We start from the raw sequence: 21,905 nt of genomic DNA on the forward strand, positions 1-21,905 counted from the left end.
CCCAAACCCGAGATGGACGAATTGCAAGCCCAGCTCACGGAACTCCTCCGCAAGGGCTTCATTGAACCCAGCAAGTCACCATACGGTGCCCCAGTCTTTTTCGTTAAAAAGTCTGATGGCTCATTGCGCATGGTTTGTGATTGGCGGAATTTGAACAGGATCACCATCAAAAACAAAGCTTGCCTCCCAAACATTGATGACCTGTTTGATACCATTCAAGGTAGCTCATACTTCAGTAAGCTGGATTTACGCTCGGGATACAATCAGCTTAGGATCCGTCAGGAAGATGTACCTAAGACGGCTATCAATACTCCCTTCGGTCATTTCCAGTTCCGGGTCATGGGCTTTGGATTAACTAACGCCCCTGCCACGTTTCAGTCACTGATGAACAGTATTCTCCAACCGTACTTACGGCGGTTTGTGGTAGTGTTTCTGGATGATATTCTTATCTTCAGCAAATCCTGGCAAGATCATCTTGAACATATCCAGACAGTTCTTGAGACGCTCCGGAAAAATAGGCTATTCTGTAAGCAGTCGAAATGTGAGTTTGGTGTCAAGGATGTTCTGTTTCTAGGGCATCGCATCGACGGTGAATGTATCGCTCCAGATCCAAAGAAGCTTAAAGCAGTGAGGGAATGGCAGCCACCGACGACAGTTACGGAGGTGAGACAGTTCCTTGGTTTTGCGAACTACTTTAGAAGATTTATTGAGCACTACTCTACTATATCGCGGCCATTAGAGGAGATCACTGGCAAACATGCCAGGTTCGAATGGAGTGGCCCCCGTCAGCATGCATTCGAATCCCTGAGACAGGCCTTGTTGAGTGCACCGCTGTTGAAACTAGCAAACGTGCAGAAGCCTTTCAGAGTTGCAACAGACGCAAGTGATTTTGCAATAGCAGGCGTCCTTCTCCAACAGGGGGAGAGCGATAGTGCTTGGCATCCTGTGGCATATGCCAGTCGTAAGCTGTCACAAGCGGAGCGAAATTACACTGCTGCAGAACGCGAAACCCTGGCGGTGGTGTTTGCACTGCGATCCTGGAGAATTTATCTATTCCAGCATTTTGAAGTGTTCAGTGACAGCATGGCCGTAGTCTACTTGAGCACAAAAGCCAATCTCACTAAGCGCGAAGCTAGATGGGTTGAATTTCTTGCAGATTATGACTTCACAGTTAATCACAAACCCGGCAAGGAAAATATGGCTGATGCGTTATCCCGCCGCCCTGATCTGCGCGGGTCAGCAATTGGCAATGTAGTTGAGGAAAAGGATTGCCCACCCGTCCTACCAGCACCCCATTTGAATGCGATTGAGTTTGCTTTGGAACTGAGTGATAGGGTTGCTGAGATGATTTCGGAAGCATATCAGAATGACGAGCAGCTTTCCCCAATAATTCAGCGGCTGCGCGGCGATTCCTCTGATAATCTACACGAGCGGTACTATTGGGATGAAGAATCCAGGTACCTATACCTCCGTGCAGCACCAAACAATCGCTTGTGTGTACCCAAGTGTGCAGTAAGGCTTCAGCTCCTGCAGGAGTACCACGACTGTGTTACGGCAGGCCATCAGGGACGGGATCGTACATATTTCCGGCTTCGTCAATTCTTCTATTGGCCCAAGATGGGCCTTGACGTGAAGAAATTTGTTAAGTCTTGCGGCATATGTCAGCGCACTAAGGGTGGGTTGCCTAGATCCGGTTTGCTGCAATCGCTCCCAGTACCAGACACCCCCTGGAAAGATATTTCCATGGACTTTATCGTTGGCTTACCCCAGACCCCTCAGGGCTTTGATGCAATTTATACATTTGTTGACCGGCTTACAAAATGTGTCCATTTAGTCCCCACGACTTCCAAAATTGACGCTAAGGGTTCTGCTGATTTGTATCTCCAGAATGTGTTTAGATTACACGGTTTGAGTTCCACTATTGTTTGTGATCGGGACCCAAGATTTACTTCTGAATTTTTCCGGGAATTGTTTCATCAATTAGGTACCACCTTGTCGTTTAGTACTGCCAATCACCCACAGACCGATGGGCAGACTGAGAGAATGAATAGAGTAATTGAGGATGTGCTTAGAGCGTTTGTTAGCCACAAACAAGATAATTGGGACAAGCTTCTGCCTCTTTGCGAATTTGCAATTAATAGTTCATATCAGTCTTCCACTTCTAGCACGCCGTTTTATCTAAATTATGGACTTAATCCCAAGTCCCCACCAGATTTCCTGGCACGGAGGGGAGGAGGGAGTGCCCCAGACTGGATCCAGGATCGGGCGGATGCCGTCAAGTTGGCAAAGGACGCCATGATTGCCGCTCAGGCTAGACAAGCTCAGTATGCAGACAGGGGAAGGGTGCCCAGCAACCTGAAGGTTGGCGACATGGTGCTGGTGTACAAGGATTTCCTAACAACCGCAGAAGCCCGGGATCAGCCTTCACAGAAGCTACGCCCTAAGTGGTTCGGGCCCTACCCAATCATCAAGAAGATCGGACCCAACGCCTATCAGCTGGATCTACCCAGCGCTATTCGGTGCCACCCTGTCTTCAATGTCACTGCTCTGCGCCGGTATGAGCAGAATACTATTCCCGGCAGGCGGCAGCCACCCCCGCCACCGTTCACTGACTTGCACGGTCAGACCAGATACATGGTGGAGAAGATTCTTGACGATCGCCAGCGAAGGCATCAAACTCAGTACCTTGTCAAGTGGCAAGGGTACCCAGACGACGAAGCCACCTGGGAGCCAGAAGGGAACTTGCTGGACGAGGCCGGTAGGCCGATAGTTGCTCTGAGGCGTTACAGGGCGTCCAGGGCATGTTAGTGACACTATGGTTACCGCGAAATGTTACTCGCTCAAATTCAATTGCACGTGTACCTTGAGAATTCCCACTTGATCCTTGTTGATCCACTCACACACAAATACCATGCACACACACACACACACGCACACACACACACATTAACTACAACACACAGCAGCTTGCGGTTAGGAGGGTGCTGGCCAGCGAAGTGAGAGGCTACAGAGAGAGCAGGATCTTGGCGGAGCCAAGAGGATAGTCACGTCCAAGGGACGAAGACCGAAAGCCCTGAGTAGCCGGAAATGAGCATGGCCAACACCCCTTTATTTACTTTATCAAAGTAAATGAGAGATGAGAAATGGGAGGTGGGTGGGTGAAACACAATGATCTGACAAGAGTGATCCGCACACAGAACGAATCGAAATATATAACACTACGAGCAAGGAAGAATGATCGTCGCACAGAACGGATCGAAAATATATAGCAGAGCAAACTGTAGCAAGACATGCAACGATGCATGCCACCCACGTTGAGTTACAAGCAAGCGCCATCATAACACTGCCAAACCCACCCACGTTAAGCTACGAGCAAGCGTCATCATAACGCCGCCACACGCCTTCCACATCGGAGGCGAGCGACACGCATGAATGCCAAACTTTAGTATGACACGTTGAGTGCCTACGACGCATGCCGCCTACGTTGAGCGTCGCGCATGAATGAATGTGGCGTTGAGTGTCACGTTGTATGACACATAGAACGCCACGATGCATAGAGTACCATGTGAGCACGTACAGCGCACGTTCATAGCAGCATAGTTTGAGTGGTAGCACGAAGCAGCCGCGTGCACCCATTAATCTGCATTATTACTATAATGCTACATTAACTACAACACACAGCAGCTTGCGGTTAGGAGGGTGCTGGCCAGCGAAGTGAGAGGCTACAGAGAGAGCAGGATCTTGGCGGAGCCAAGAGGATAGTCACGTCCAAGGGACGAAGACCGAGAGCCCTGAGTAGCCGGAATGAGCATGGCCCATTGTGGCCAGCAAGCCTCGTACCGAAGCAGCCGTGAGCGGGGTTAAAGACATAGACACTGCCGGAGCAGGATCTTGGCAGAGCCAAGAGAGAGGTCAGAGAGAGGTCACTGCCGGAGCAGGAGGGATCACTGCCGGAGCAGGATCTTGGCGGGTAACCACCAGCCACGGTGGGCCACCGGGTAGTTGAGATGGTGTTGGAGCTGAACGTGTCCGAGAACGTCTTGGAATTGCCGGTGGCAATCGTGCACGTTGGCCCGCTGTAGCCACTGACACATTAGCAGCCTTGCTAGCGTTCGGCCTTCGACTGCTTGAATGTGGCAATGATTCATGTCTCGTTGATATGGAGACGAGGCAAGGAAATAGAAAGGCAGATAGACACAGAAGCAGACAGAAAAGCAGACAAACAGACACAAAACAGACAGACAGACAAACACACAAACAGATTCAGGGTCGGCCGGGTAGACACTGCCGAAGCAGAATGTTGGGGGAGCCAAGTATCCACAAGAGTCTGCGTCCGAGGGACGGCGACCGAGGGCCCTGAGTAAAGAGAGGGGTCACTGCCGGAGCAGGATCTTGGCAGGGCCAAGAGAGAGGTCAGACAAGAAAAATACGTAGACACTGCCGGAGCAGAATGTTGGCGGAGCCAAGAATCTACGAGAGAGGATTCAGGGTCGGCCGGGTAGACACTGCCGAAGCAGAATGTTGGCGGAGCCAAGTATCCACAAGAGTTTGCGTCCGAGGAACGGCGACCGAGTTCCCTGAGTAAAGAGAGGGGTCACTGCCGGAGCAGGATCTTGGCAGGGCCAAGAGAGAGGTCAGACAAGAGATATACGTAGACACTGCCAGAGCAGAATGTTGGCGGAGCCAATTATCTACGAGAGAGGATTCAGGGTCGGCCGGGTAGACACTGCCGAAGCAGAATGTTGGCGGAGCCAAGTATCTACAAGAGTCTGCGTCCGAGGGACGGCGACCGAGGGCCCTGAGTAAAGAGAGGGATCACTGCCGGAGCAGGATCTTGGCTGGGCCAAGAGAGAGGTCAGAGAGGGGTCACTGCCGGAGCAGGATCTTGGCGGAGCCAAGGGAGGAGTCAGAGAGGGCGCACTGCAGAGAGAGATCTTGGCGTAGCCCCCCTCTCCTGGCGGAGCCAAGAGAGGGACGAGGACAAAAAGCCCCCTGGGTAGCTAGGCATTAAATGTGTGTGCATTGAGACAGCATGTGGTAAAGAGGATACTGACAAGAGTTCAAGCAACACGGATGAGAACCAGTAAGACAGTTACCTTGATGATCACCTTAGCGGTGTCCCTCATTCCACGCCGGATAAATGCTCGTGCAGCAAAGGGAGCTTGCCCAAATAGAAGGACGAACTTTGTTGCGGTGATTGGCTAGACCATGGTGTCAGGTCGCTTCGCAGCTGTGGGAGCAAAGGTTCTGGAGTCATCCAACTTGGTCCGGGCAGAGCATCGATGGTATTGGAGGTGACTGGCAGGTGTGATGCTCAAAACAGTAAGTAGTACTGGACACAAGTAGAGGGTGCAGATGAGTGCCATGACCACAGAAGAACTGAACGGCTTGTGCCAACCTTCAATACGTTGACAGAGTCTGGTGCCACCGGCTCGGGGTCGTCCTTGACCGAGGTTGAGAGGTGCAGCATTCTGTGAGATCAACTCAGATATATAACACTATGAGCAAGGAAGAATGATCGTCGCACAGAATGGATCGAAAATATATAGCAGAGCAAACTGTAGCAAGACATGCAACGATGCATGCCACCCACGTTGAGTTACAAGCAAGCGCCATCATAACACTGCCAAACCCACCCACGTTAAGCTACGAGCAAGCGTCATCATAACGCCGCCACACGCCTTCCACATTGGAGGCGAGCGACACGCATGAATGCCAAACTTTAGTATGACACGTTGAGTGCCTACGACGCATGCCGCCTACGTTGAGCGTCGCGCATGAATGAATGTGGCGTTGAGTGTCACGTTGTATGACACATAGAATGCCACGATGCATAGAGTACCATGTGAGCACGTACAGCGCACGTTCATAGCAGTATAGTTTGAGTGGTAGCACGAAGCAGCCGCGTGCACCCATTAATCTGCATTATTACTATAATGCTACACACACACACTTACACACAAATACCATGCACACACACACACACACACACACGCACACACACACACACACACACACACACGCACGCACGCACGCACGCACGCACGCACGAATACACACACGCACACACACATACACACACGGGTAAAACAAGGTCTAGGAAAAATTGGCAAAGCAAAACGGGAAATTTTCTTAACGTGCGGGTTAACGGATACCCTTTAGCAGCCATGATTAATGTTTTGCGCAACTTTCACATAAAACAATATTTTAGTATATCTGTTCTCAGGTTGTTTAGCTGTGTAACTGCACTAAGTCGCAGCACCCTTTTCCCCGTTTGTGCTTTACCCGTTTGGGAACCCACTGTGTCACCTCCGTAAAGAGGACGATACTACGCTTTTCCTTACATGTACGACTCACTTTGTAAACCTTTTCTGGTAATCACACAACTCCCGAGAACAGGGACAGATCAATAAAGACCACCTTCTAATCAACAAGAGAAAGTCTGAGCTTGTGTCTGTCACGAGGGTTGTGCCACGGGGCACTGAGATCTCACCAAAACATTGGTCCTTCGAGCCGGATTGTCTGTGGAGAGGGCCGGGCAGCGCCACACTCGAACTAACTACAGACTCGAGTAGACGAGCTAGACGCCGAAGCGGAACGAATCACCGCGGAAGAGCTCGCAGAAGTAGAGCGAAAGCTGATCCGCAAGAAGCTAGAACTCCAGAAGACGTTGAACAGAAACCGGTCAAGCAGCAGCAGTAATGCCAGTGTCCGGACCAGTTCGTCTCGTCGATAACGGGAGACCTGCGACGGATAGGAGCTGACATGCACAGATGGCATTAGCCTAGCTGAGCGCGCGCGACGCGCCGAGCGAGCGGAGAGAAGCCAACGAGCAAATCCAGGATCTGTTGCTGGACACACCAAGGTGAGCGGGCTTCAGGAGCGAATCCAGTGGTACACACCCTACCCCTGCAATGCAGTCACACGCCATGAATCACACCACACACCATTTCATGGTGAGGCAGTCCACAGCTAAGGACTTGCTTCAGTTCTCTGGACATGCCGACGAGTGGCTAGCGTTTATCTTCGCACTGGAGCACACTACCAGAGGGTGCGGCTTCTCAAACGGTGAGAACCTTGGATGATTACAGCAAGCGCTATGCGGAAAGGCCAGGGAAGCCGTGCAGGGGATGATGACTCTCTCCGACAATGTAGGGGAGGTTATCTCCATCTTGAGGATGAGGTTCGGCCGCCCGGACCAGATTGTCCAGAACCTCATTCTGAAGCTGAAGTCACAGAGAGGTATGAAGTCGGAGGAGGCCATCGTGGCACTGATTGAGATCAGCGCCCTGTGCCGCAACCTTGTTGCCACTATGCGCAGCACGAAGTGCACCGGCCTCCTCTACAACCCTCAGTTGGTCAAGGAGCTAGTTGGCAAGCTGTCTGGGGGGGGGGCTTTGGTTTCAATGGGAAGAGCACGCGCTAAAAACCGTCATAGACCCGCACCTGGACACCTTCTTGGCCTGGCTTGAACAGAGGGCCAAGGCTGCATGCCTAGTCGCTCAGCCGATCCCATGTGACGCCACTCATGCCACTCCACGCACAGGCCTAATGCTCACAGTCGTGGAGGCCACCGCTAGTAAGCCACATTACCTCTTTTCTAGCAAATCGGTGCACACCACAAGTAGCTGCCTCCAGCTAGCCGTGGAACCACTTAACGCCGGCCGCCAGTTCGTAAGTGACAAACGGCTGTGCTTCCGCTGCCTTGGCGAAGGCCACCTCGCGAGGGTTTGCGAGGAGAAAGCCTGTTCATGTGGCAAACCCCACCATCCTCTGCTACACCGCGATCACCGCGGAAGTGTAGCACCGCTAGAACGCACATCAGAGATGATAAACACCTCGGCAACCCACGTGTCGGAAAACAGTGGACGGGTGATGCTAAGGGTGATGCCGGTTACGGTACGAAACGGAGACACAGAGGCTGATACGTACGCACTCCTGGACGAAGGCTCCACAGTGTCCTTGATTGAGAGCGAACTAGCGAGGAACTTGGGCTTGCAGGAACAACTCGGCCCCTGAGGCTGTCATGGACGGATGGCAAGCAGCACCAGGAGTCCAGCTCCAAAGTAGTAACATTCAGCGTAGCTGGCAGGCAGAGACAGGACAGCTTCACTTTAACCAAAGTCCACAACCATGCTATGTTCAACCCGCGAAAAGAATAAATCAACCCTCAACGGTTGAAAAATTGCGCCCACCTGGAGGGACTTGACCTTCCAACGTTGCCGTGCGCCAAGCCCAGACTCCTAATCGCACAAGACCATTACAGCTTGATCGCACCACGGGTGACCGCCGAGGGCCCACCAAACGCACCCGTAGCTACACATACCAAGCGAGTGCGGGTTGTTCATGGCGAAACGAGTGCCTGCCACTACAGAATCCACGAAGGCGTGCTTCTGTCCACCTGGGGTCTCGATAGCGACCTCCATGACCTGGTCAAGCAGTTGTTCGCCCTCGACTCCTTCGGGGTCAAGCCCACGGAAATCAGCTGCAAGGCTGACGACCGTGCACTTCAGCTTCTAGATACTCTCACTACACGCACCCCCCCCCCCTCCACAAGGTGGTTACTGATGACTGTCGACCGCAAACGTTGTCTGCTCCCCTCGGGCCTCCACCCCGCACTTCCCTCCCCAAGTTCTCACACGTCAGTATCGGTGCTGTTGAACGGCTACTCCAGCAAGTTAATCCCGCGAAGGCAACAGGCAGCGATGACGTACCAGGGGCAGTCCTCAAACTCTGCTCTGACGTCTTGGCGCCGTCTGTCACTAGCCTGTTCAATGCCTCGCTGTCGTGCGGACATGTGCCCTCGGCGTTCAAGCTAGCTAATGTCATCCCACTGCATAAATCTGGTGATCCATCGCTGCCAACTAACTTCCGCCCTGTATCCCTTCTACCCATACTCTCCAAGCTGCTAGAGAAGTTGGTTCAGAAGGAGCTCATCACCTTCCTGGACATAACAGCATCGTTACCAACAACCCAGTTTGCGTTCAGGCGTGGCCACTCTACCGAAGACGCATTAGTCCTTATGTCAAACCGCATCCTAACAGCCAAGGACCAGGGCCTATTCACAGGTGTATGCCTGTTAGACATGTCCAAAGCCTTCGATAAAGTCCAACATGACAAGCTATTGCAGGATCTCCACAGTGTTGGGGTGTCCGGTACTGCCTTGGACTGGTTCGCCAGCTACCTATCCGGTCGCACTCAACGTGTCTGTCTGGGGTCGCGGACTAGCTCTATATCAGCTTGCACGAGTGGTGTCCCCCAAGGTTCGGTGCTGGGCCCCATTCTGTTCAGCCTTTACACCCGCGAGGTCCCCGCTGTAGTTGGCCAGTCCGAGTCAGTTCAATTCGCGGACGACATTGCGCTCGCGTGCAGCCGGCGAACAGCACAGGAGGTATCCGATGTCTTATCTGCTTCTGTTTCAATCCTTGCAGACTGGCTGAAGGATCGAGGCCTGATCCTCAATGCTGGCAAGAGCCAAGTCGTGCCAATTCCTGCCGGCCGTCAGCACACAGCGGATCTACAGGTCGTCTGCCATGACACTTCACTGCCTAGTGTGCCAAGTGCTCGTTATCTTGGCGCCACAATCGATTCCGGCATGTCCTGGCACGCCCACATTGCCAAATGTTCTGCACGCGTGTCGCAGAAGATCGGAGCACTCTGGCGAATGCGCCGCTGCCTGAATCACCAGTCACGCATGACCTACTTTAGATCGCTGATCATGTCTGACCTGCTGTATGCCTCAAACGCGTACTCTAGCTCTCTGCAAAGAAGGTACCTCGACCGTCTACAGGTCCTGCAGAACAGCGGGGCTCGTGCTGTCTTTGGCCGCCCTCTGTGGTCGTCTGCCCGTGACCTGCTGGAGCGCATTGCAGTGTTCCGTGTGGCAGAAGTCTTCAATCAGAAGCTAGCATACCTGGTGTGGCGCTGTCGTTATGCACTGGCAAGTCCAGAGTTGCAAGCCCTGCTAACCCCCGCTGCACCCGGCCCTACTCGGCTCCAATCTGCCATGGGCCTGTGCGTGCCAGTTTCCCGTTCGGTTGCGGGGCGGGGGCGCTTTGCTTGCAAGGGTGCTGTATTATGGAATGCCCTCCCCAGCGACATCCGTGCCATCCATCACGCTCGGCAGTTTCGCACGCAGGTAATCCCCTATACCTGCGCCCTGTAGATGTCGACAAGCGAAATCTGATTTTTTCTGTTCTCTTTCTGTTCTACCCGATCTCCCTCTGATGTACCGCTGACTCTACGTTGAAGATCAAAGTATTTGAATTCTCATTCTCATTATGATTTTCATATTCGCTTTCATGTTATTGGGTTCTATGCCCGTTTGAACTTGCGAATCAAAATAAATACAAACAAACAAAACAACAAACGCACCGGACGCCGCTGGCCAACGGGGCTACTCTGGCATGAGGACGACATCACCCTTCCACGGAGCAAGGCAACGGCTGGCCAGCGCAGCTGGAGAGACGCCTGCGGAAGGATGGCACACTTGCACAAGGCTACCAGAGCAAGATCTACAGCTATTTGGAACAGGGGTATGCCCGGAAGCTGTCACCTGAGGAGACCACCCACCAGCCAGAGCTGACATGATACCTGCCACACTTTGCTGTGTACAACAAAAAGAAAGGAAAGGTGCAACTGGTGTTTGACGATGCGGCAAAGTCGCACGGAAAGTCTCTAAACGACTTCCTCCTCACCGGCCCCGACCTCCTGACGCCGATCACACAAGTTCTGTACAACTTCCGACTGTATGAAGTCGTCTTTGGTGCAGACATCAAGGAGATGTTCCACCAGGTGAAGATGCGTCCCGAAGACCGTCATGCACAACGCTTCCACTGGTGCGACATGGATGCAAGGAGACCAGCTTACGTGTACCAGATGGACGCCATGATATTCGGTGCAGTCTGCTCACCAACCTCCGCCCAGTTTGGGAAGAACATCAACGCGCACGACTTGGCTTCCGTAGAGGCTCGAACCGTGACAGCCATAGAGAAGTACCACTATGTCCACGACTACTTCCACAGCACTCCAACAACCGAGGAAGCCGTAGCACTAACCCGCAAGGTGATGGACGTCCACGAGGGGAGGGTTTGTGATCCGTAACTGGGTGAGCAACTCTCCGACGGTCCTCGAGAGCCTTCCATCAGATCTGAGGTCACCAGGAATTGTGAACGTCAACAACCACAGCCTCCCCATTGAGAAGACCCCGGGCCTCCGATGGGACACTGCGAAGGACACTCTTGGCTTCTCCTGCGGCACTAAGCCAGATCCAAAGGCACCAGTCACCAAGCGAAGCGTCCTGCGACCCACAATGTCGGTCTATGATCCACTCAGCCTGGTGTCTTGCCACACCATCATCGTACGCATGCTTCTCCAAGATATGTGGAGAGCTGGCATAGGCTGGGATGATGAACTCCCTGCATCCCTTGCACTGAGATGGACAGATTAGGCTGCAGAGCTAGACCAGGTGGTCACCGTAGAAGTGCCACGGTGCTACACACCGTTGATTACAGTTGCTACCGACATCCAGCTGCACGTGTTCGCCGAAGCAAGCGAGAAAGCATACGGCGCCGCTGCGTTCTTTAAAGTAGCGAATCACGGTACTCAGCTGGCAGTGTCCCTAGTCGCAGCGACAGCACTCGTCGATTCACTGAAACCGGCCTCGATACCTCGTCTGTAACTCCAGGCCGCGGTCCTGGCCTGGCGACGATCCTGTACTGTCCGGGAGCAGCTGCGTATCACAATTCCACGGGTCATATTCTAGACGGACTCTAGAACGGTGTTGCTGTAGATACGCTCGGACGCACGGCAATAAAAACCATTTGTGGCCCGGTGGATCGCGGAAATAACGGACACAACTGAAGTAGACCAGTGGCAATGGGTACCAACAAGAGAGAACCCAGACAACGATCTCTCTAGAGGTATCTCTGTCCAGCGCTTGCAGCCAGACGATCGCTGGTCTGGCGACCCGGACTATCTGAGGCAAGGCAAAGTAGACTGGCCTGCCGAGGAGACTTGTACGCCGGACCTGGATGATCCGAGCTGAAGCGTGCGTTCAGTGGCGACAACGCAGCAGCCGGACACAGTTCAGAGCCACCCAACCAGAGATCGAGCGCTTCTCAAGCTGGTATCGCCTGGTAAAAGCAACCGCCTGGGTGCTACACTTCACTCGCCACCTGCGACACGGAGAAAGAGACGCTGCCAAGCCGTCAATGACAGTCCCAGAGCAGCGAGCCGCGGATAATCTTTGGTGGAAAGCTGCACAAGCGAAAGGCTTCCCCGAAGAACTCGCTACGCTCCGCAATGGCAAGGCAGTGGACAAGGACAGGCGCCTGGTCCAGATGACAATCTTCATCTACGTCTATGGCATCATGTGCTCTGACAGTCGCGTACGGAACGCAACGGTTGGAAACAAGAACCTGCGCCAACCTGTACTGCTCCCGCCGAAACACGCCTTCACTAGGCTGCTCATACAGCAACACCATGTCTGGTCACTACATCAATGACAGGATTGCGTAGTGAACGAGCTGCGGCACCCCACATGGGCGGAGCGTGGGAGAGGCTCGGTGGGTCCATCAAGACCGCACTTCGCGCCATCCTTAAAGAGCGCCACCCCGAGGAGGAGACCCTCCTGACCGCACTGGCAGAAGCAGAGGCACTCGTGAACAGTCGACCTCTCACACTTGTCACCCCGGATGACAACGACAACGAGACCTTGACTCCAAACCATTTCCTGATCGGCTCCTCATGTGCCATACTTCAAGGAATCACGCAGGCAGATGTCTCGCTGCGGCGCCAATGGTACGTTACGCAAGCCCTTGCGGGTATGTTGTGGCGCCGTTGGGTTCGGCAGTAAAGGTGGGCCTTCTCCAATCCGGCACCTTTTGCAACGTCATTTTTTTCTGGATAAACAAGGGGGGCTGGATTATCAAATCCTGCCCTCCAACCCGGCCCACCTATTACCATACATGTTTGTGTCGAACGTCAAAACGTAGGGATTTTCTGTGTCAATCCAAGTACTTTGTGGAATGCATGTCTATAACATACACTTGGGAATATCCTATGCGCTGGCATAGGATAATCCCAAGTGTATGTTACATGTGTTGTGTATGTTACAATGCTCCTTGACAGTATGCGATGTGCAGTTGCTGGATTAGAAAATCGAAATATGTACAGTTTGAGTGATTTGTTGCAGAAAATTGCTGCTGGAGGCGGAATTCAAGTGCCGGATTAAAGCGTGGAAAAGGAACTGGAAAATCCGTTTTGCCAGAAAGTGTGCTGGTTTGCAAGGGTGCTGGATAAACAAGTGCCGGATTAGAGAGGGACGGCTGTACCTACCGACTCTCGCTCGCCGCACAAAGTTAAACCGCCAAGCGAAGCAGCTCGTCGTAAACGACATTGTCATCCCCGCGGAGTATGACGCACTACGAGGTTCCTGGACCAAAGGTGTCATTTCAGCCGTCCATCCGGGCCGCGATGGTGTCGTCCGTGTCGACGACGTAAAGACCGCATCTGGTGTCGTTTTTCGTCGATTCGCCATGAAATTTTGTGTACTGGACGTGCGGTTGTAGAGCTCTCATGCCTCCCGCACTTCTGCGCTGCAGCTAGCTGCACTGTTTTTTCTCTTTTTCTTGTTTTTTTCTCGTCTTGTCCGTCCATGGACCATCCACCTTTGTTTCTACTCGGATAACGCGATAGTTGCTAGGTTTGAATATAGTCTTCTTCGCTTCCCTTCAGTTCCTGTTCACATGTTTATGTTAACTCTTCCACGGTTTGTTACCAGGGGGAGAATGTTGCTGCTTGACTGCACTAACTCGCAGCACACCATTCGTTTGTGCTTTACCCGTTTGGGAACCCACTGTGTCACCTCCGGAAACATGATGATACTACTCTTTTTCTTACATGGACGACTCACTTTGTAAACCTTTTCTTAGTCAAGTGGTGTGCTTCACTAAACACTTTCTTATAATCACACAACTCCCGAGAACAGGGACAAATCAATAAAGAACACCTTCTAATCAACAAGAGAAATTCTGAGCTTGTATCTGTTACCAGGGTTGTGCCACGGGGCACTGAGATCTCACCAAAACAGTTTGCATTTTGATATCACATGGTGATTCGCAAATTGATTTGTGTCTGTTAGTTGGAGAGGTAGATCTACTAGATGCGAAAATTCAACAACAATGCAGACATCCAGCGTGGAGTTGTAAATATTTGACTCCCGCCTGGAATGCGCGATCCCAGCAGTGTTGTTCCGTACTGACTGGATCATCGGAATCCAAACGGGTATCATTTTACTAACGGTACCTGAGATAAACGAGCGGATACCCAGGTACCCAGTACACCACTAGAACAAAACCAGCGGATACCCAGGTACCCAGTACACCACTAGAACAAAACCAGCGGATACCCAGGTACCCAGTACACCACTAGAACAAAACCAGCGGATACCCAGGTCCCCAGTACACCACTAGAACAAAACCAGCGGATACCCAGGTCCCCAGTACACCACTAGAACAGAACCAGTACTTCATCAACACATACATCTGGTGTTTAGGTATGTACACGTGCTTGAAGCGGCCCACAAGTAAATCAAATAATGGCTTTACCTTTATCAGACGACCATCCTGGCTATGGGGTTCATTGTTTGTGAAGGGTATGCATTGCATAATGAGTTGGAAATGGGTGCACGTCATGAGGGCCGGAAATCCATGTGTGCCGATCGTAGCGTCACAGCTCCAATAATAGGTTGATTTGGGGCTTTGTAGCATACAGGATAGACTTATCACTGTAAAGTCCACTACTTCGTGATTTCTATTTGTAGAATACATGACAGGCGCATTCAGTGTGCCTCGCAGGAGTGCGAGATGCTGCAGAAGACCAGGTTCGACCTTTCTGGACCGCCATTCACCGACGGTGGGCTACACGATGCTGGAGGAACTAGATTCCAGTGAAAACCCAAGATTCCTTTGCTCCTGGACGCTCCGACGTGTTGTGATATCTGCCAGGTGCGCAGTAACTAGTATTTTCATCGCTATAGCGAAGACGACGCCGATCGGCAAACTATCGCTCACAGCCATCACCAGCCTCTCAAAACCATCACTTGGCATCCCCCAGAGGTATAGGAGAAAGCCAAAACAGCTCACAACAAACAAAAGCTAAGGACGATGGAAAGAGAGCATGTCAAAAAGAAGACGAACAGTATGAAGTTCAAATGGTTTTGAACACTCGTACCACCAACTATACCACTTTCAATAAATCGTGACGCCATTTTGTTTTAAAGGGGAACTCCACGAAAAAATGAAACTTTGATAGCCTGTAGAGTTTCGGGCGCTGAGTCGAATGGTCTTGGTCCGAAGTCTCTACGACAAAGCGTTCTTGAGATATTTCACTTTGAAATTGCAAAAACGGGGGCCGCGCCCTGACGTCATGCGGCCATTTGGTTACATCATCACGGGCTGCCTACGTCATTGTGGCAAAGTCGTTTCTCTTCGCCAGTCTACAAGCACTAATTTTAGTTGGTATTTCAAGGGAAGATGGGCGATTCCGAACAATCCTCTGTCCCCAGCAATGAAGGCAGCGATGCTGAGGCCAGTGAGGACGACCAACAGCCCACCGCCGCGTATGGTTGGGGCAGGGAGCCCAGATACTCTGCTGAGGAGCTGCCATCGCGTGTAACAAATGTGGAGGAAGAAGATGCGTCAGCAGCTGCGTCCGACAGAAGACGAGTAGCTTGGCCACCAGAATCTCGATTCGTTTGGGACTCCGACTGGTGCGAGCGTGGACAAAAGTGTATAGCCATGCCCAGCCCGCGGGAATGATTTTGCTGGTAGGATGCTGCCGTCGCTGTCGACAAGACGGCCCAAGGTTTCTTGCGTAGCGGACCTCGCAGATTACGAGATCGTATCCTTGCATTAGGCTGTGCTCATCACTGCTCTTCGAGGTTATCTCGACATGCAGAAGCCGCCAATGCCAGTGACAGAAGAGTCTGACATTAGGTAAGCCTCAATTAGTTTGCCTTGACTTGTCTTGTGAGGATCGCGTATCAGCATGATACACTTATTCTTATTTTGTGGGGGAAATTTATTGTTGTCAGGCGCACTACAGTAGGCGTCGCACAAGAAAGACAGGTAGTTATCACAAGTTTCATGCATGACACAAACAAATTTCTCTTTGCTCCGAGTATGTCTTGACTTATCTTGTGAGGATCGATGCGCGTAATGTTTTATGTGTAACTAATTATTGTTGTCAGGCATAGCACGAACAACGTTGTTCTGTACTATAGACCGTGCTATCACAAGTTTTCATGCATGACTCACATTTGTCTTTGTCATTTTCCCTTGGATTGGTACAAGATCTACAAAGTATGGTAGGTAGTGTTCTGTTGGTGAAGAGAGCACTGCACACAGTTTATGAGCACCATGGGTGCATTTGATCACACCCGAACCCATACTTTATCGTTTCAAGCGATAGACTTTGTCAATAAACTCGTTTTCTAGTATACCATGGCATGCAACGTACAAGCGTGGGGTCAAGAAAGCGTACACCAAAATAATGCACAAATTCTGGCAGGAGAGTAAGAAATCTGTACTTTCTGACCAAGACATCTCTGTACTAGTAGGTAATCGAACGCGTCCTAATCAGTATTCATCCCCCAGATCATTGGAATTCAATTTGAAATCAGCAATTATGGTAAATTCTACAAGACCCTCCATCTTTGTACCAGTGGACACTAAATTAGTATGGCGCGCGCACTGAAAGTGCAGGTAGGTACCGGTAGGTGCAATACAGCGCATATGTAGAGTAAATGAGTATTTGACTATAAAAATTATTACGGTACAGCAATGTGGTATGTGTACAAGCACTCATCATACACATTCCATATGACATTCTGTGTTTGTGTAGATCTCTACGCTATGCGGCACACAGGCAGTACACACTATGTACACGGCAAATTGGGCAAGCACGTTCGTTGTCGTCTTCCAGCCTGCGTTGTGAATACCATCAGGCAAAGATATCCAAATCCTGCACCACCTCAGCCTTCTCAGGAGGCTTCCACCTGGAATTTGGCAGGGAAACACGCTTCTCCAAGGCAGGAACATGGAGGTTGCCATTTGCAACCGCTACCACCTCACACATGAGCTTGTCAACATACTCATAGCTCTTTCTGTCGTATAATTTTCTATTTGGCCACAGTCTTCTTTATGCTTTGAGAACTGGACTTTATACCTTCCTATCGCGGTCTTTTTGGTTGTGCTGTGGCGACGGTTGACATTGACGTCGTCAAGAGCTGCGAGATGTGCGTGTCCAACCATCCCCAGAATTGAGAAACGAATGCGTTTGAGAATGTAGTTTGGCATGACACTGTGATATACCTGCATGGCAAAAAGAATGTGGAGAAAACACACTTGCTTAGACAATATACTGCTGTATGAGAAAATGGAAACTTCACCGTACAGGACGACTCTTGTTCTCAATTGCATTGTTCGTTTCATTCCCTGTGTTGCCCATAAGAGACGGGAGCAAAAATGTTCAGCAGATGTTTGTTGTCTTCTGGCGTGGAGTGGCGGCGTCATTAGATGTACACATAGTCATTTCACTAAGTATACCACTACTACAGCATATGTACTATCCTTAGGCTAGCGTGCATGCGAGTGAGTTTGAGTATGTGGGTGCGTATGTGTGTGTGTTGTTGTGTTTGTGTGTGTGCACGCACACGCACGCGCGCGCATGTGGGTGAAGGTGTGAGTGCATGTGTATAATATGTGTAGTTCCCACTGTATTCCTTGCACAATATGTCTTCACTTACTTTTCTTTCGCATACAACCAGAACCCATTCCTTGTTCGAAATTAGATTTTTTTTGGCCTGGTGATCCCGCAAGCGTGGAACTCGGAGTGTAATATATTTTTGTTTCACTTTACTTGCACTATTCCAAGGCTGTCCAGACTTCTAACAACTGCTCTGAGTGATATGGTATTCATGCAACCATGCCTAGAAGTAGGGTAGCTGTTATAAATAGAGACATATCCACGCAATCAACTTACACTGGTTCAGTTTGGCAGGATTGGTGAGACAGTTCTAGTTCGTCGTGCATGCTGCCTGCACATCGCAAGCAAACAGTTCTGTAACCTTCGTACTTGCTGGGGGTCTGTCTGTTTGCGTCCCAGTTGATGACAGATGTGCACAGTTTGAGTACTGGTATGCGCAAAGTTACTGGGGTAATATCGTTCATCAGCTAGCTGCAGTCGGAGTTGATGGGGTGATGTACTCTTCTGATCCTGATGGGACGTATCTCGCCCTGCTTTCTCAGTTGCAGCTTGTTGAGTTCGCTTTGCTGGAGGCTCACGGTTCGGAGGGCACTGGTACACTGATGAGGGCTTTCCTGGATGGCGTACTCGTCAAAACTCAGCTCTCAAGTCCCTCTGGATCATAAATGCAGCGAGCAAACATAGCTCGTGCTGCGAAAATAGGCTTGAAATTTTCACGACGCATTGCAACATCTCGGCGCTTTGCCAGGTCTCCATCCTTTGGGAATTTGAGAAAACTAACCCCAGGAGGATGATGTGATACTGGCACAATCAACAACACAACAATTTGGCATTGCAGCGGCTCAGGCGACTTGGCAAACTACTTTCTGAAGTGACTTTCGTCCTGAAGAAAGTGAGATTCAAAAACCAAATATTTTCGCACATTGCCACAATGACGTCACACATACATTGGTATGGGGCGTGGCTAAAATTGAAATATCTCAAGAACGCTTTCTCGTAGAGACTTCGGACCAAGACCATTCGACTCAGCGCCCGAAACTCTACAGGCTATCAAATTTTCATTTTTTCGTGGAGTTCCCCTTTAACATGAATATCGCGGATTATTTGGTCCGACCTAGTACACAAGTTTTTGCATCAATAAATCTTTCCCCATGATCAGCGTTCGTGTCTGCGGCCTGCGCTGGCGTAACTTGTGCTGCTGCGCCCTGCTCAAGCTCGACATCGACATCTCCGATATCCTCAGGGCCGTCCAATGCGACCACGGCAGTAGGTACGACATCCACCACGGCGGACACGTCGGCGAAATTTGTTCCGTCACGGTCGCGGACGGCTATGTCCGCATCTGAGTCATCTCCTTCACTATCGCAGCTCCAGTCATCACTGTCCGAGTCCATGATCATGATGATGGACTGGATCACTTCTTCAGCCGACATGCGGCGTCTCGCCATGTCTGAGTGACAGCTAAAGAAATTGTTTCGGAATCGAAATTATGTTTTTCGAGCGCGCTCTGAATGTACGAGCCCGCGCCCGTACTTTGAAACACGGGGTGAGGTCTTTTTCAGTAGGGTGTAACCCCTAGTTTCCCCTCGAAGAGCCATAATCGGCCACGGTCTGTGACTGGTGACTGGTGCGGTACAAGGACGAGACATGCGAGTATGGTCGCACGTTTGGCTGCTGTATGCTAGCCCGGTGGGTGCGCCAATCTCCAGCATAACGATGTGTAAAGTCATGATGCTGCACTTTCCCGCTTCTGTCCTGGTTTCACAACCCTGTGCATTGCAGCCGTGAGCAAAACCAGCTCAGGTGATCTGAGAGATCCCTCCGGAGCTCTATCTTGTCCACAGTGCGCTGAGCCCACTCACTGACTCAGATCGGTCATGGTCTTTATTATTGGCTTGCCAAAGTGCGCATTCTGATCCCACTCAGATCGGTCATGGTCTTTGGCATGTCTCTGGCAGCAGCGCTTGCCTTGTGACTGCCGTGGCCAGGTTTGATTTCTGTCGTCCACCCACAGCAGTGACATGTCCACTGCTAACTGTATTCCTGCTGTAACGATACTTACGATGATGGGTAGCACGGGTACCCTACTACCCGATGACATCCCTCCTTACAGTGCAGCTGTACTGGTGCCGAGGAAGTACCGGTTGAGAGTGGACCGTATGCGTGTTAAAACAAAATGGCGTCACGATTTATTGAAAGTGGTATATGGTAGTTGGTGGAACGAGTGTTCAAAACCATTTGAACTTCATACTGTTCGTCTTCTTTTTGACATGCTCTCTTTCCATCGTCCTTAGCTTTTGTTTGTTGTGAGCTGTTTTGGCTTTCTCCTATACCTCTGGGGGATGCCAAGTGATGGTTTTGATAGGCTGGTGATGGCTGTGAGTGAGAGGTTGCCGATCGGCGTCGTCCTCGCTATAGCGATGAAAATACTAGTTACTGCGAACCTGGCAGATATCACAACACGTCGGAGCGTCCAGGAGCAAAGGAATCTTGGGTTTTCACTGGAATCTAGTTCCTCCAGCATCGTGTAGCCCACCGTCGATGAATGGCCGTCCAGAAAGGTCGAACCTGGTCTTCTGCAGCATCTCGCAGTCCTGCGAGGCACACTGAATACGCCTGTCATGTATTCTACAAATAAAAATCACGAAGTAGTGGATTCTATAGTGATGAGTCTATCCTGTACGCTGCAAAAGACACAGGAAATGTGACTGGTGTCTGTACACTGGACGCCAATATCCCAGTATTCTCCTGCAGGATCTGTTTGACATTGACATACCGGTATGCAGTGGGTCGACATTGGCCTGGTTTGGCAGGTATCTGCCTGGATGGATGTAGCAGGTTTGCATTGGCTCGTCGTCCAGTCCGACATTTTCCTGTAACTGTGGAGTACCAGCAGGGTTTGAGAGGTTGCTCATGCTGTTTTAAAACACATCTCTACTGCCTGTCTCGTCCTGGAAGTGCCGTCTCGCCGCTTCCTTGCTCTACAGTCGCGCTTATTTCGCTTTGTTTCGTGGTGCAGCTCAAAACCTGCCCAAACAACTGTGAGCTCGCAACATGGTATGGACAAATTGCGCCACTCATGCTGGATGACTAAAACCGGGATAGTCGAGTAAGCGAGTAGGCTCCCTGGGCCATGGCAAGATCTGTTCAGCGCGGGCTATTCCAACCTCCAAGTGCATAGTCACCGATCGATCCATGCGATGGTGGTTGACCTACAAAAAGCCAAGGTCTACGAGTACTACTATTGGATGCTGTCTACATGCAGTCAACAAAATCAAAGTACCTCAGTATGCCCCAGAACAGGGCATATGCATCTATAGCATGACACAACAGGGGTTCTGGCGGCACCTGTCAAACAAGCAGTAGCGACTAGTGCCAGCTACCTATTGGAGGCTAGCCGCTACAGTCTGTCACTGGAGATAATTATTATGTTCACTGTTTAGACTGAGCACAATCAATGATGCCCAATCAATCTGCCCAATGTGTGTTCTGTTCCACCTAATTATAACGTCCCATCACATCAACCCTACTACACGCACATGTCGTCACTCTAGCATGACTTGTGTTATTATTGTTTATTTTGATTCGCACGATAAATAGAGCACAATAAACGTTAACTTGACCGAAGGATAAAGGCGACTGCAGATAGAGGAACACATCGAGGTACAGGTACCGGCATCAATACAGTATCAGAGAGAAACAAACAAAAATGAGAGGTACGCAGAAAAACTCTCGTAAGCCCAAGGGGAAGTGGTTGATGAGGGATGAATGCACTCTCCACGCTCATCTACACTGTTCGTGGAAATGCACACATACATACAATAATATACAACATAGCAACAGCATGCACAGAACCGAACAATTTCATGTTCACACATGCAAGCACAGACCTGAACATTAGTACCAAAAGCCGATACAGACAATATCCCCATACACACAGACGCACACACACACATACACACACACACAATGTCCCATGTATGCGCCCGTGGCGAGAAAAGCACGCAAATCTACAAATGCACTGGATGTGAACCCACAGATTTTCTCTTATAAGTTATAGCAACGATAGCGGATCTGATTCTGAATGAAACACACACACACACACACACACACACAATACAATCATTGAATGCCCA

General features: G+C 50.8%; 1 protein-coding gene and 1 long non-coding RNA gene across 2 annotated transcripts in view; both read left to right on the forward strand.

Moving 5' to 3' along the window:
• The window catches only part of LOC135810289 (uncharacterized), a 184,927-nt gene that overhangs the window by 16,216 nt on the left and 146,806 nt on the right, over positions 1–21,905 (forward strand). The gene's annotated exons all lie outside the window — the stretch shown is intronic.
• LOC135810282 (uncharacterized) lies at positions 15,322–17,234 on the forward strand. Its single transcript, XR_010552301.1, has 2 exons — positions 15,322–15,998; positions 16,906–17,234. It is a non-coding gene; the product is annotated as an uncharacterized LOC135810282 (long non-coding RNA).

The sequence above is a fragment of the Sycon ciliatum genome, chromosome 2 (genome assembly GCF_964019385.1).
Source record: "Sycon ciliatum chromosome 2, ocSycCili1.1, whole genome shotgun sequence".
In the NCBI taxonomy this organism is placed as follows: Eukaryota; Metazoa; Porifera; class Calcarea; order Leucosolenida; family Sycettidae; genus Sycon; species Sycon ciliatum.